Consider the following 13,527-nt stretch of genomic DNA (forward strand, 5'->3'; position numbering starts at 1 on the left):
TTATATGAGGCTTGCTTTAGTGCCGGTTCCTTGTCTCCTACTATGTATGACGCTCATGTGGTCCTAATAGCCAAACCGAACAAGGATCCTTTACTATCCTCATATAGGCCCATCTCACTCCTTAATATGGATCTTAAGATCCACACGAAGGTACGGGCCACGAGACTGTCTCGGGTCCTGACTACTGTGGTGTCCCCTGATCAGACGGGCTTTATACCTAATAAATCTACTGATATCAACCTTAGAAGACTGTTTACCCACACGCAGCTTTTGCACGATAACCCCGGCTCCAGGGAAGTAGTTTCCCTTGATCTTGAGAAGGCGTTCGATTCTGTGGATTGGGCATACTTGCAGGCTGTTCTCACTAAAATGGGATTTGGCCCGGTGTTCTGTAAATGGATCAGGGTTCTGTATAGCCAACCTAAGGCCGCAATCATCAAAATGGGGGCTGCCCTCTCCTCGAGCTTTCCGATCTTCTGAGGCACGAGACAGGGGTGTCCGCTGTCTCCAGGACTATTTGCCCTGGCGATTGAGCCAATGGCGTGTGCCCTTCGTCAGTCCAGGATGATACGGGGACTATGTGTTGGTGGGCTTGAGGAGAGGATGGCATTATATGCAGATGACATGATCTTGTTCCTTGCGGATATGGGCCCTTCTCTGGCAGAGACCCTTAGAATCTTAAAGAGGTTTGCCACGTGTTCTGGGTTGTCGGTCAGCTGGAGCAAGTTACTTACTATGCAAAATTAATAAAAAGATTTAAAAAAAAAAAAGAGAGACAGATAGTATGAATACACATTCTTATAAATTGATATTCACTTTTTCTAGCTATGCTATATATATATATGATATAGTGACTGGTTAATTATCCTTCAGATAGCTAAACGTTATTCAGTAATCTCCATGACTATGGTATTCTGCTATGATTGGCAGGACCAATGAATGCGGAGAAACTCAAGATATGAAGATCTGTAAGTTGAGAGAAAATTATCACAATGTCAAATCATGACATTCACATTCTCTTGAGATACAATTCGGTATCTTCTTCTACATTACCTTCCAGGATTCTCAGTTAAGCCTAGGATGACAAGCACATAATTGATTAATATGAACATACTTTTTTTCACAAATCATCCTTGTCATAAATCCTTATTTGATGCACAACAAAGTTTAGCCCTTTTAGCTATTCCCAGGTCACTAACCTGTAGGGGAAAGAACACATCATCATTCACCTTTTTCAATCCCTGCTAGGAATTATGCATGATCAATGAACCCAGTAGAGTCAGTATTTTCTGGATGGAGTGAATGGTGAGAACATCACCTTCCAAGCAAACATCTCTAACTCTTTCAGGGGACACACATATGGTGTTATCCTCCTGTCCACCACTTTCTACTTCAGCTATGTTGTCCTAGATTGTTCATTTCTCCTGCCTTCTCCAAACACTTCACCCGTTTGTAAATAACTCTGTAAATGCCCATGCTTAACAATCGGAATTGTAGTCCATATAATTCATATGAAGCAGAAATCCAAAAGAATAAACAGCTCCTTCTGCTTAATATGCTGCTGAATCTGCAACCTAAAGCGAACCTCGTGTGAACACAGAAGAAATATTGCTTACTTTGGTTCTAGAACACGTTATTTAAAAAAAAATCTCACATGGGCGCATGCACACGACACTCAATGGCAGCCGCAGCCTGAGATTGCTATGTCTCATTCGGCTTTTGGGGGTAACGTCACAGATCAGACCTACTTATTTTTATATTCTTCCGCTTCAACTGACTCCGCGACCCTACTACGGATGGAGGTAATGGAGATCTCTTTGAACAACCATGATAAAGAACTTGAATCCCTGTTGGATGACAACAGCACATTATTAGCAAAGCAGGAAGACTTGGACAACAGGTCACGGAGGTCTAACCTTTCGTGGTATACCTGAGACTGTTATAGATTTTGTTGTAGTACAATTCTACTATCATGGCCTTGATCAGTGAACTCATACCATCTATTCCAGTATAATGCTTCAAATTTCAGCGAATCCACTGCACCTTGGTTTGCAATCAGTTTTAACTACCCACATAAATGTAGCTTGGGGTTGCGCAATTGACACTCAACATATAGATGTGGCGTGTCTCCAAGAAACCCACTTTTCCACGTCCTCAACTCTTAAATACTTCCATCCCCAGTACTCACTGGTTTATTTGGCTAGTGCTCCTGCCAAGAATTGGGGAGTTTTAATTGCCTTTAAATGCTCTACCAATTTTGTATGCGATAAGGAGATCAGTGATCCCTCTGGTCGCTATTTGATTTTATTTGGATGCCTGCAAGACCAGAAACTATTACCACATATTATGCCCCCAACTCAAACCAACTCCCCTTTTTTAGGCATTTTATCTTAACTGTTCAAATACACCAACAAGGCATTCTGTCCCTACGTGGAGACTTCAACCTTACTATTACTCCTCTCTTTGATAAATCTACACTTGACCTCTCTCTACTTCCGCTACCTTCCCCCTTCCCACACTCCGATCGAAAGCTGGAGGTTATGACACCCAACCATGTAAGACTATACCTTTTTTCATATTCATATCATACATTTTCTAGAATAGACCATATTCATAGTGCATATGCTTTTCTCTGGTGTGTTCGCTTCATCCATGTTTTATTCTCATGGATCGACCATAGAGGTGTTTTCCTGTTGCTGGAATCCCTGTGGCCCACTTCAAGGGGTCGCACACGGATTCTCAATGACTCACTACTTACTGATGAGACCTCTTGGGTATTTTTTCAAAATGATATCTTGGATCATGTGGCAAATAACTGCAACCCAGAAATCTCACCACTCACTCTATGGGAGGCACACAAGACTGTAGTGCGTGGATGTTGTATTCAGCTAGCCTTGTGGCTTAAAGGCGAACAGATGCATGCATCGTCTGTCAAAATAGGAATAGAAAGCGGTAGGTCCCTCTGCACTTCCCGGCCGAAATTGCAACGGTGGTGCTCGCAGTTATAATCACGGATGGCGCCGTGCACATCAACAGTGGAAAGCAGGAATCACCGGCACTCAGTAAATAGTGTTCAAGTAATAAACGTCCATTTAATCAGACCAGTCGTCACAAACGAAATACCAACGTTTCGGGGCCGCACAGGGTCCCTTCATCAGGGCAACAATGTGAAATGAATACATGATAGAAACCACATATATACCCCTTGAGGAAATACCAAAACGAGATTAGGGCACCTCCCTGTGACATCATCACGGCGGGAAAATCCGCCATGATTGAAAAACCAGCACCAACATAAATGCTATATGCATCATAGAACGTATAGATAAAATAATAACGGTGAAAAAGACAATCAATATAGTGCAAAAAATACCTGGTAATGGGATAGATCACGGTGATGTGTGGGGCGCAGGACGAGGGGGAGCCAGCGCTCAAACCGAGACACAGGGAAGAGACGGCATTAGAGCTCCGTTGTGTGCCATCGGTCTCCATGGACACCCCGGAGCGTCATGAGTCACAGCTCTAGTCCCCGCCCAGGGTTTGTAAGGCATGCGCGCAGGCCCCCTGCGTCATCGGTCTCCATAGAGACCCTGGAGCCTCATGAATCGCACATCAAATCCCTGCCCGGGGATCATAGGGCGCATGAGCAGGAGGCCACATTCTCATAGGCGAGGGAAAATAAAAAGAGGAGCTAATGCAAGCCGAATGTCAACAAGCGGCCCACACACCACGATCATGATCGCAAAACAATCAAGTCGGAGAGGACATAAACAAAATAACAGATTAGAAGGGAAACAAAACACAAGATAGAATAAGTGAGACGATCTAAAACATATAAAATATATAGCAATCTATGTAACAACATCAGGTGAGAAGGGGCAAAAAATGAGGGGAAAAAGAAGAATAACGACAACATCCATCTGCAAATTGACAATACATTAACCCTGCATACGACGACACGCCAGCACCATATGGGGAACAAGAGGGAAACAAATTAATTCTAAAAAAAACACCAAATACTATGGACAGCTCTATGTATAGAGACCAATGACCAGCAAATAGTGTAAATGTAAAGCATCCAAAAGGTCCCCATAATGAATAGCAAGTGTGTCGATGCATGGGTAATGTATATACATTCAAAGATAAACCCAATAGAAATAAAGAACATAAGGCTGACTACAAATTGCAGCAATCAATAAGAAAACATGATAATGATAGAGCAGTGTTTAAACCTTTGGGTTTCACAGTATTAATTGTATAAATCCAAAAGGCCTCCCTACGTAACAAAATATTGTCCCGATTACCTCCCCTGTGGGGCCTTGGCACATGTTTAATAACCATGGCCCTGAGTTCATGTACCTGATGGTTCGATTGGGATCGAGATCCTTTCCCTGTCGCTTACATTCGATCACTATTTTAATATCACTTTTGTGTTTTTGATAACATTTTTTTAAAATTGATTAATAGTCTTGCCTACATACACTAGGGAGCAAGGGCATTTAAGTTTGTATATACAGTAGTCAGTGAGACAGTTAAAATACCCATGAATACGATAGTTCTCCCCTGTATGAGGATGAGAGAAAGAGTCACCAATGATCAATTAATTTCAGACGTTACAGTTATAACATCTGTAACAACCCTCTCCAGTAGAGAATGTATTTGTCAGAGTATCATACTTATTACATAGATCAGCACAGACGAAATAAACCCTGATGGATTTAGTTTTAGAGTACACCACCAGTGGTGTTTGTTTAACAGTAGAGACCAAAGTCCTACCCGCCTTCAAGATGTCAAGATGTTAGTGTTACGCTGTAATGTACGTCTAACATGACGTGAATGAAAATTGGTGACAAGTAGTCTGTCAGGATACGTCTCTCTTGGTTCAGGTAATTGAAACCTAGCTCTTGCGATCTCCAGTGTGTGATTCAAGATGTGATCGGGATACCCTCTATCAGGGGCGGACAGCGGGGGTCACGAACGGCCCCCGTGAAGCTGCGCATTTTGCATAGGTCCCGCTACGCTAATAGCGCATCTTCTCAGAAGCTGCACACAGCACGCGCCGGTTTAAGTAGTAACCAGTACACGCTGTATGCAGCTTCTGACAGCGTGGGAGACAGGAGGCCGCACTTTTGGTGGATGCAGGCATCCGGTATTCATTTTTTTTAAAAAATGGTTTATTTTATGTTCCCGGGGATAAAATGTCTCAGAATTTTGTTTTAAAATTTTTGTCACCCTACCTTGGCCTGGTGGTCAGTGTGGGCTCCATGGACTCTAGTTATCGGGGGTCTGCTGTGGCCGTAGCTGCAGTGGCTCCCTCCCTCCGCCGCCTCTCTGCCACCTATACCCGGCCAGCCTGCCCGCATCCGATGTGGCACTGTGATCGGCGACTGCTCGGTCCTATAGGGGGTCCTTGGGAGGCCCCCAGTGGGCTGCCCTCTAACATGCCTGATTAGAGGGCCCTGTCTGCCTGATCCAGCTGGATCAGGCAGACAGGGCCCTCTAAGCAGGCATGTTAGAGGGCAGCCCACTGGGGGCCTCCCAAGGACCCCCTATAGGACCGAGCAGTCGCCGATCACAGTGCCACATCGGATGCGGGCAGGCTGGCCGGGTATAGGTGGCAGAGAGGCGGCGGAGGGAGGGAGCCACTGCAGCTACGGCCACAGCAGACCCCCGATAACTAGAGTCCATGGAGCCCACACTGACCACCAGGCCAAGGTAGGGTGACAAAAATTTTAAAACAAAATTCTGAGACATTTTATCCCCGGGAACATAAAATAAACCATTTTTTAAAAAAAATGAATACCGGATGCCTGCATCCACCAAAAGTGCGGCCTCCTGTCTCCCACGCTGTCAGAAGCTGCATACAGCGTGTACTGGTTACTACTTAAACCGGCGCGTGCTGTGTGCAGCTTCTGAGAAGATGCGCTATTAGCGTAGCGGGACCTATGCAAAATGCGCAGCTGCATAATAGCGTATCTTCTCAGAAGCTGCACACAGCGCCGCAGTTTAAGTAGTAACCAGCACACGCTGTATCCATATTCTGACAGCGTAGGAGACGGGAGGCTGCGCTTATCGGTGAATCCCGGGATCAGGTTAGTATTAAAAAAAAAAAAATGGTTTATTTTATGTTCCCGGAGACATAGCATGTCTGGGGATGGCCTCCTCAATCCGGGGACTGTCCCCAGAAATCGGGGATGAATGTAGGTCTGCAACAACTAATCAACGATTGAAAAATTTGTCAACGTTTTCAATCATTGATTAATCAGCTTTTGATTAGTTGGTCCTGTTCACGGCTCCACACACGCGGCACCGTCTCACGCTTGCTGCTGCTAGACCCGCATCCAAGCTCCACACCTACTCCCCGCTTGCCGCTGCCAGACCTGCCCGCCCGCATCCACACGCCGCACCTCCTCCCCGACCACCCACATCCACGATCAGCACAGGGACGCGGGGAAAAGAAGAAGTAAGGTGGTATTCAGCATTGCGCTGTATAATGTACTATTGCTGGGATTTGTAGTCCTCTATAGCCGGTGCCATTTTGCATTGATTGCTATATAATTTTACACTATATTGCACACCATACTTTTTTATTTCCACCACTCCAAGCTTGCTCCGGTGATGGACTACAATCTCCGTACAAACTAGTAGTCCACCACTGGAGCCATTTTTTTTATCCGATTAATCGAACTTAATAATCGGCTAATTGATTTTGAAAATAATCGTTAGCTGTAGCTCTAGATGAATGGTCACCCTACACCTGGGATCCCCCCACTAACAACCAAGGATCCTCCACTGGCCACCACAGAGTCCTCACTAACCACCAGGGAGCTACCACATTGGCCACTGGTGAGCCTATTTAGGGAGCCGCCTCTGCTGCACACACACACACGAGTGAAACTCTCTGGATCCCTGGTGAGAGCCCGCACAGCCCTCCCGAGACCCTGGAGCCATCAGGTGGCGAACCCAGAGCAACAGAGTATGTAGCTTCCTATTATTCTGCATTGCTGTAATATGTATTGCTGGGATTTATAGTTCTCTATAGCTGATGCTGTTCTGCATTGCTGTATAATGGTATTGCTTGGAATTGTAGTTCTCTATAGCTGTTGGTAGTCATTATTGCTGGGATTTATAGTCCTCTATAACTGATGGTATTCTGCATTGCTGTATAATGGTATTGCAGGGATTTATAGTCCTCTATAGCTGATGGTATTCTATAGAGAACTAAAATTTGTTTGGAATCTTAGTTCTCTATAGCTGATGGTATTCTGCATTGTTGTGTAATGTATTGCTTGGAATTGTAGCTCTCTATAGCTGATGGTATTCTACATTGGGGTATAATGTAGGGATGCACCGATACCGATACTAGTATCGATATCGGTGCCGATTCCGAGTATTTGGGTATTAAGTACTCGTACTCGCCCAAATGCTCCGATGCCTAGCACGAGTACTTCCGGTATCAGGAAGCCGGGCAGCGCGTCATTACACGCTGCCCGGTTTCGCGATTGACCGGAAGCTGGCCTCGTGAGGTAAGGTTACCTTACCTTAGTATGTGCAGCCTGTCATCCCCTGGGGCCTCTCCAGCGAGAATGCAGGCTTCGTCCGGTACCTAGCCCAAGCCGTCCAATCAGGAAGCTGGCTTCATGCTCTCTCGTCATCTCATGGCGAGAGCATGGAGCCAGCCTCCCAGCCAATCAGAAAGCAGGGCGTCGCGTCATTACACGGCGCCCGGCTTCCTGATTGGCCGGCTAGACGGCTCCGGCTGGGTACCAGACAAAGGCCGCGTTCTCGCAGGAGAGGCCCCGGGGGATGACAGGCTGCACATACTAAGGTAAGAGGGGACTTTCTTGTTAATCAGGAAGCCAGGTGGCGAGTCATTACACGCCACCTGGCTTCCTGAATGGGACTTCCGTTACTCGGTAATTGGTATCGGCGAGTACCGAAAAAAAATTATCGGTACTCGGTACCGGTGCATCCCTAGTATAATGTATTGCTGGGAATTGTAGTTCTCTATAGCCAATGCCATTTCGCAATGCTGTACAATGTTGTGCTGAGATTTTTAGTCCCTCTACAGCTTGGAGTTAGTGGCAGAACTACTAGTTCTGCCACACGTGATGAGGCATCCCTCATACACGTGACCAGGCATCCCCCCACTATCGGTGTGCTCTAATTTTCCTCAACCGATACATTTCTGGACCGCGTCACTTCCAGGTGCGCATGTCATGAAGAAAGAGCGTCATGAAAACAACTTATTCAGATGACGCGGCCCCACTGGAAGTGACAGTCGAGAAAATGTATAGGATCGAGAAAAATTAAAGAACACTGATTTTGAAACTATCCAGCCTCTCCCACTATCCTCCCACAGCATGGACAGCCAGTGGGGGTCTACAGTGGGTGAGAGTGCCTAAGTACCGGACATGGAGCGGAGCCGACCATTCCCACTACTGTTACATGGATGGCAAAAGTGGCAGATGGGCGGAGAGAAGGCGGGAAGAGGCCTTGTGTGAAGGGACCCTGTGCGGCCCCGAAACGTTGGTATTTCATTTGTGACGACTGTTCCGATTAAATGGACATTTATTACTTGAACACTGAGTGCTGGTGATTCCTGCTTTCTACTGTTGATATGCACGGCGCTATCTGTGATTATTACTGCGAGCACCACCATTGCAATTTGGGCCGGGAACCCTGTAAGGAGTGCAGAGAGACCTACCGCTTTCTATCCTGATCTGTCCGGCATCCTGTCTAGCACCCCCAGGAAAGAGGCTGCCCATTGGGCTTGTTTACTGTGTCCATTACTGAGACACCCACATTCCTTTACTCCTCATTTACCTAATGAGTGACGGAGATTTGGCTGATGGATCTACAGGGAGATTTCTCTGACAGTACAGGACCCACCTGTAAACTATAGCAAACAAGAGATTGATGCCATCCCATTTCCATCTAATCCTACTGCTGCCTTTGGTTCGGACTCTATCACCGATTTATTTCGTGACCTGAAGAGGCTCAAGAAAAAACGTGTTGACCTTGAACTACACGGATTCACACTATCTGAACATTACAGGGCGAGGAAAGTCCCGAGAGGATTTTGGATACGTAGCCAACCTACCATTGGCAGGCAAAAAATAGATTTTTGTGAAAAATGGTGTGAGATCTCAACTCAAAACTCGTTAAACTACATGCTTTTTGTGATAGAGGAAGTAAAGGTGCAACTTTCTCAAGTCAACAAAGATATTGCTTCACATAAGAACCATATCCGGGGAAAAGTAACTGACGAAACCATTTTCAATACCGAGATTACCAAGATTGAGTCTGATACAACTGTTTATGCTGATTGAATTCTTCTCTTTTTGCTGTACAAATTATATCAGGTCTGTCAGGACTATCAAGAAGGAAGGGTATATCCCTGGCTCACTGGTAATACCTTCCAGCGACGACGCAAGAGGGGTGCATTTACATGAGGGGGATCTAGACAATATTCTTATAAAAGCAACACCAGTTCAAGTGAACGACCTATCGAAAACCCGTCCACCAATACATGACATAATTACTACCCAACCACATAATATTACCACTACATGACAACTCTCAACATCGACTCCTTTTTTAGGAAGAATCGAGATTATGGATTATGTGAATTATTGGATGGGCATATCAGACTTATCTGATTTATCTACTTATCTTCCCATCCCACAAGACGCTCTAGTATCCATACTACACAAGTTATCATTACTTGTGGATTTGGCTCTGAACCAGAGATGGATCTCTCGCACAACGGTGATTTACGGCTTGTCAAAAATTCACAAGGAACATGATCCACTTACCTTTAGATCTTTAGTGGCGGGTACTGGATCAGTGTTACAGAGACTTCCTTTGCTTCTGGATCATTTTCTTCAACCATTGGTGAAAGCCCTCACCTCATATACACGTGATACAAATTACTTTATTGCTAAATTAAGGAGTATTGATTCTTTTCACTCAAATTGGATGTTACTTAAGATGGATAAATCATCCTTATATACATGCATTCCAACAACCATGGGACTACAAGCAGTTGGACACTGTCCCAGAAAAGATACTATCCCCTCCTACAGATTTCATTCTAGAGCAGCGGTTCTCAACGTGGGGGTCGAATGACTATCTGCCGGGGGTCGCCTCGCGACCCCTGTACATTATAGTATAATGTACTATTGCTGCGATTTTCTGTATTCCTCTGTAGCTGGCGTTATTCTGCGTTGCGCCGTATAATCATTATACAGCACACTGCAGAATACCAGCAGCTATATAGGACTACAAATCCCAGCAATAATAAATTATACGGCGCAATGGAGAATAACACCAGCTACAGAGGACTACAAATCCCAGCAATAGTATATTATAGTATAATGTACTATTGCTGCGAGTTTCTGTATTCTTCTGTAGCTAGCGTTATTCTGCGTTGCGCCGTATAATCATTATACAGCACACTGCAGAATACCAGCAGCTATATAGGACTACAAATCCCAGCAATAATAAATTATACGGCGCAATGGAGAATAACACCAGCTACAGAGGACTACAAATCCCAGCAATAGAATACCACACTTTTTTTTTACTTCCACCACTCTAAGCTTGCTCTCGTGATGGACTACAATCTCAATAAAAACTAGTAGTCCATCACTGGAGCCTTTTTTTTTTAATCTGATGAATCGAACTTAATAATCAGCTAAATAATCGATTTTGAAAATAATCATTAGCTTATACCAAATAAAATACCACCAAATAATTAGTATTTCTGTTTATCCAGTCCTAAGGTTTATGCAGCTCTGCCACACAGCATAAACAAGCGTTTTACAGTCCACGCTATTTATTAGCGGGCCCATGATAATGGATCATGGAGAGAAGAACGTTAAGAAAAGAAAATATACCAACGATTTTATAACGTATGGTTTTACTTCAATAGTTGCAGCAGGAATTGAGAAACCGCAATGCATTATTTGTAATGAAGTTCTAGCGCCCGAATCTATGAAGCCCAACAAACTGAAACGTCATTTTGATAGCAAGCATCCGAGCTTTGCCGGCAAGGATGCTCAATATTTTAAAAACAAAGCTGATGGCGTCAAGAAAGGCAGACTTGATACTGGCGGCAAGTACCACCAGCAAAACCTAGCAGCCGTTGAAGCTTCATATTTGGTGGCTCTCAATCGCCAGAGCTAAGAAACCTCAAACCATTGCCGAGGATTTACAGTTGCCAGCAGTCAAAGACATTGTTCGAGTTATAATTGGAGCCGAATTTGTTACAAAATTGAATGCAATTTCCTTATCTAACGACACTATCAGCAGAAGAAAAGCTGACATGCTGATATTATTGATCAGGTAATCCAGGAAATAAAATCTGCTCCACTTGGAATATTTAGCATCCAGCTTGATGAATCTACAGATGTTGCAAACTGTTCTCAATTACTGGTTTACGTGAGGTATATTAATGATGGCGACTTTAAAGATGAGTTTCTTTGTTGCAAACCTCTTGAAACGACAGCTACTGCGCGTGATGTATTTGACACAGTTGGTTCATTTCTGGAAAAGCATGAGATCTCTTGGGAAAAGGTTTGTGGTGTTTGCACAGATGGTGCTCCAGCTATGGTGGGATGTCGATCTGGATTTCAACGTTTGGTATTGAATGAGTCAGAAGAAGCCATCAGAACTCACTGTATGATTCATCAACAAATGTTAGCAACGAAGACACTGCCACAAAAGTACAAGCATTGTAAGTGCCGTCAATTTTGTAAAATCGAGTGCTTTAATCAGTCGACTGTTCTCGAAACTTTGTAATGAGTTGGATGCGTCCAGTAATGTTCTGCTATTTCACACTGATGTGAGATGGTTGTCGAGAGGAAAAGTTTTAAAACGTGTTTTTGATCTTCGTGATGAACTAAAAAGATTTTTTAATCAGAAAGCAAAACCGCAGTTCGAAGCACTTTCCAGCGATGAAAATGAACTGCAGAAAATAGCTTACTTGGTTGACATCTTTGCAATCTTGAATAAGTTACATTTATCACTACAAGGACCAAATGCAACATGCCTCGATTTGTCTGAAAAGATCCGATCATTCCAAATCAAACTTCAACTTTGGCAACAAAAAATTGACAAAAATAGAATTTACATGTTGCCCAACTTATCTGCTTTCTTTGAAGAAAATGACGTTGAACTTGACAAAAGGATTACAATAATAATTTCTGTCAAAGAACACTTGCAAATGCTTGCGAACGAAATTTCATCATACTTTCCAAATTTACCTGACACCCCGTTTGCACTTGCTAGAAGTCCATTCACAGTCAAAATTGAAGATGTTCCTGAGAGTGCACAAGAGGAGTTCATTGAACTCATTACCAGCGATGCAGCAAAAAATGATTTCTCTTCAATGTCAATTAATAAATTCTGGATCAAGTGTTTGCAGTCATATCCTGCTCTGTCTGAGATTGTGTTGCGCCTTCTTCCATTTCCAACAACATATCTCTGTGAAACAGGCTTTTCAAGCTTGTTGGTTATCAAGTCTAAATACAGAAGTAGACTTGTTGCAGAAGATGATTTTCGTTGTGCTCTTGCAAAAACTCCCCCGAGAATTTCTGATTTGGTGAGAAAGGAGCAACCTCAGCCTTCGCACTGACTCTTTAGTAAGCTTAGTTTTTTGATGCGTGGTTTCGCAATGTAGCTTACTGTTATTACATTAAGACTGTTACCGTTGTTACTCTTTGTTTTCACATTTTCACATGATTATACAATTGAATACGGTGAATACAGTTCAATACACAATGAATAAAAAATAAAAATAAACCTAAGTCGTAAACATTTTATTCATTTGTAACTTATATGTTAATTAGAAATAAATATTCCACAATATTTATTACATATTGTTTTTGTGATTAAATACTACGCTTAATTATGTTGAATTTGTAAGAATGAAAATAAATCCTGCATATCAGATATTTATATTTTGTTTCCTAATGGTAGCAAAAACAGCGATGAAGGAGCAACGAAAATACTTTTACTGTTAGGGGTTGCCACAACTTGGGCAATTTTATCAAAGGGTCGCGGCACTAGAAAGGTGGAGAACCGCTGAAATAGAGGATTTGTTGTCTCCTTTAAGCAGTGGTTCTCAAACTGTGGGTAGCTGTGTGTCCTCCTCAGCCCTCTCCTAGCGCAGCAGTGTCAGTTCTCCTGCCATGCCGCCAGATGTCGCTGCAGCAGCCGCGTCATCCCTAAATTTTACCATGGGGGTCACCACAACTTGGCAAATGTTACCAAGGGGTCCCGGCCCTAGAAAGGTTGGGAACCACTGATCTAGAGGGACTTAGGATGGTAGTCGAGTATAATTATTTTCGATTTAAGAAGCAAATTTAGTTTGTGATGACTGGTCCAATTAAATGGAAGTTTATTACTTGAACACTGTTTACTGAGTGCTGGTGATTCCTGCTTTCTACTGTCTCAATAGGAAGACGCATTTCACTATAAACTTTGACTTTTTCAACAAGCTCTTTCTCCCCAAACAAAATT

At 43.6% G+C, this 13,527-nt stretch overlaps 1 pseudogene; it reads left to right on the forward strand.

The window, feature by feature from the left end:
* The first annotated feature begins 10,860 nt into the window (after positions 1-10,860).
* Positions 10,861-12,640, forward strand: LOC108798852 (annotated as a pseudogene).
* Positions 12,641-13,527: the final 887 nt, after the last annotated feature.

This window comes from Nanorana parkeri, unplaced genomic scaffold, assembly GCF_000935625.1.
Source record: "Nanorana parkeri isolate BGI_ZX_2015 unplaced genomic scaffold, ASM93562v1 scaffold1567, whole genome shotgun sequence".
NCBI classification, from domain to species: domain Eukaryota; kingdom Metazoa; phylum Chordata; class Amphibia; order Anura; family Dicroglossidae; genus Nanorana; species Nanorana parkeri.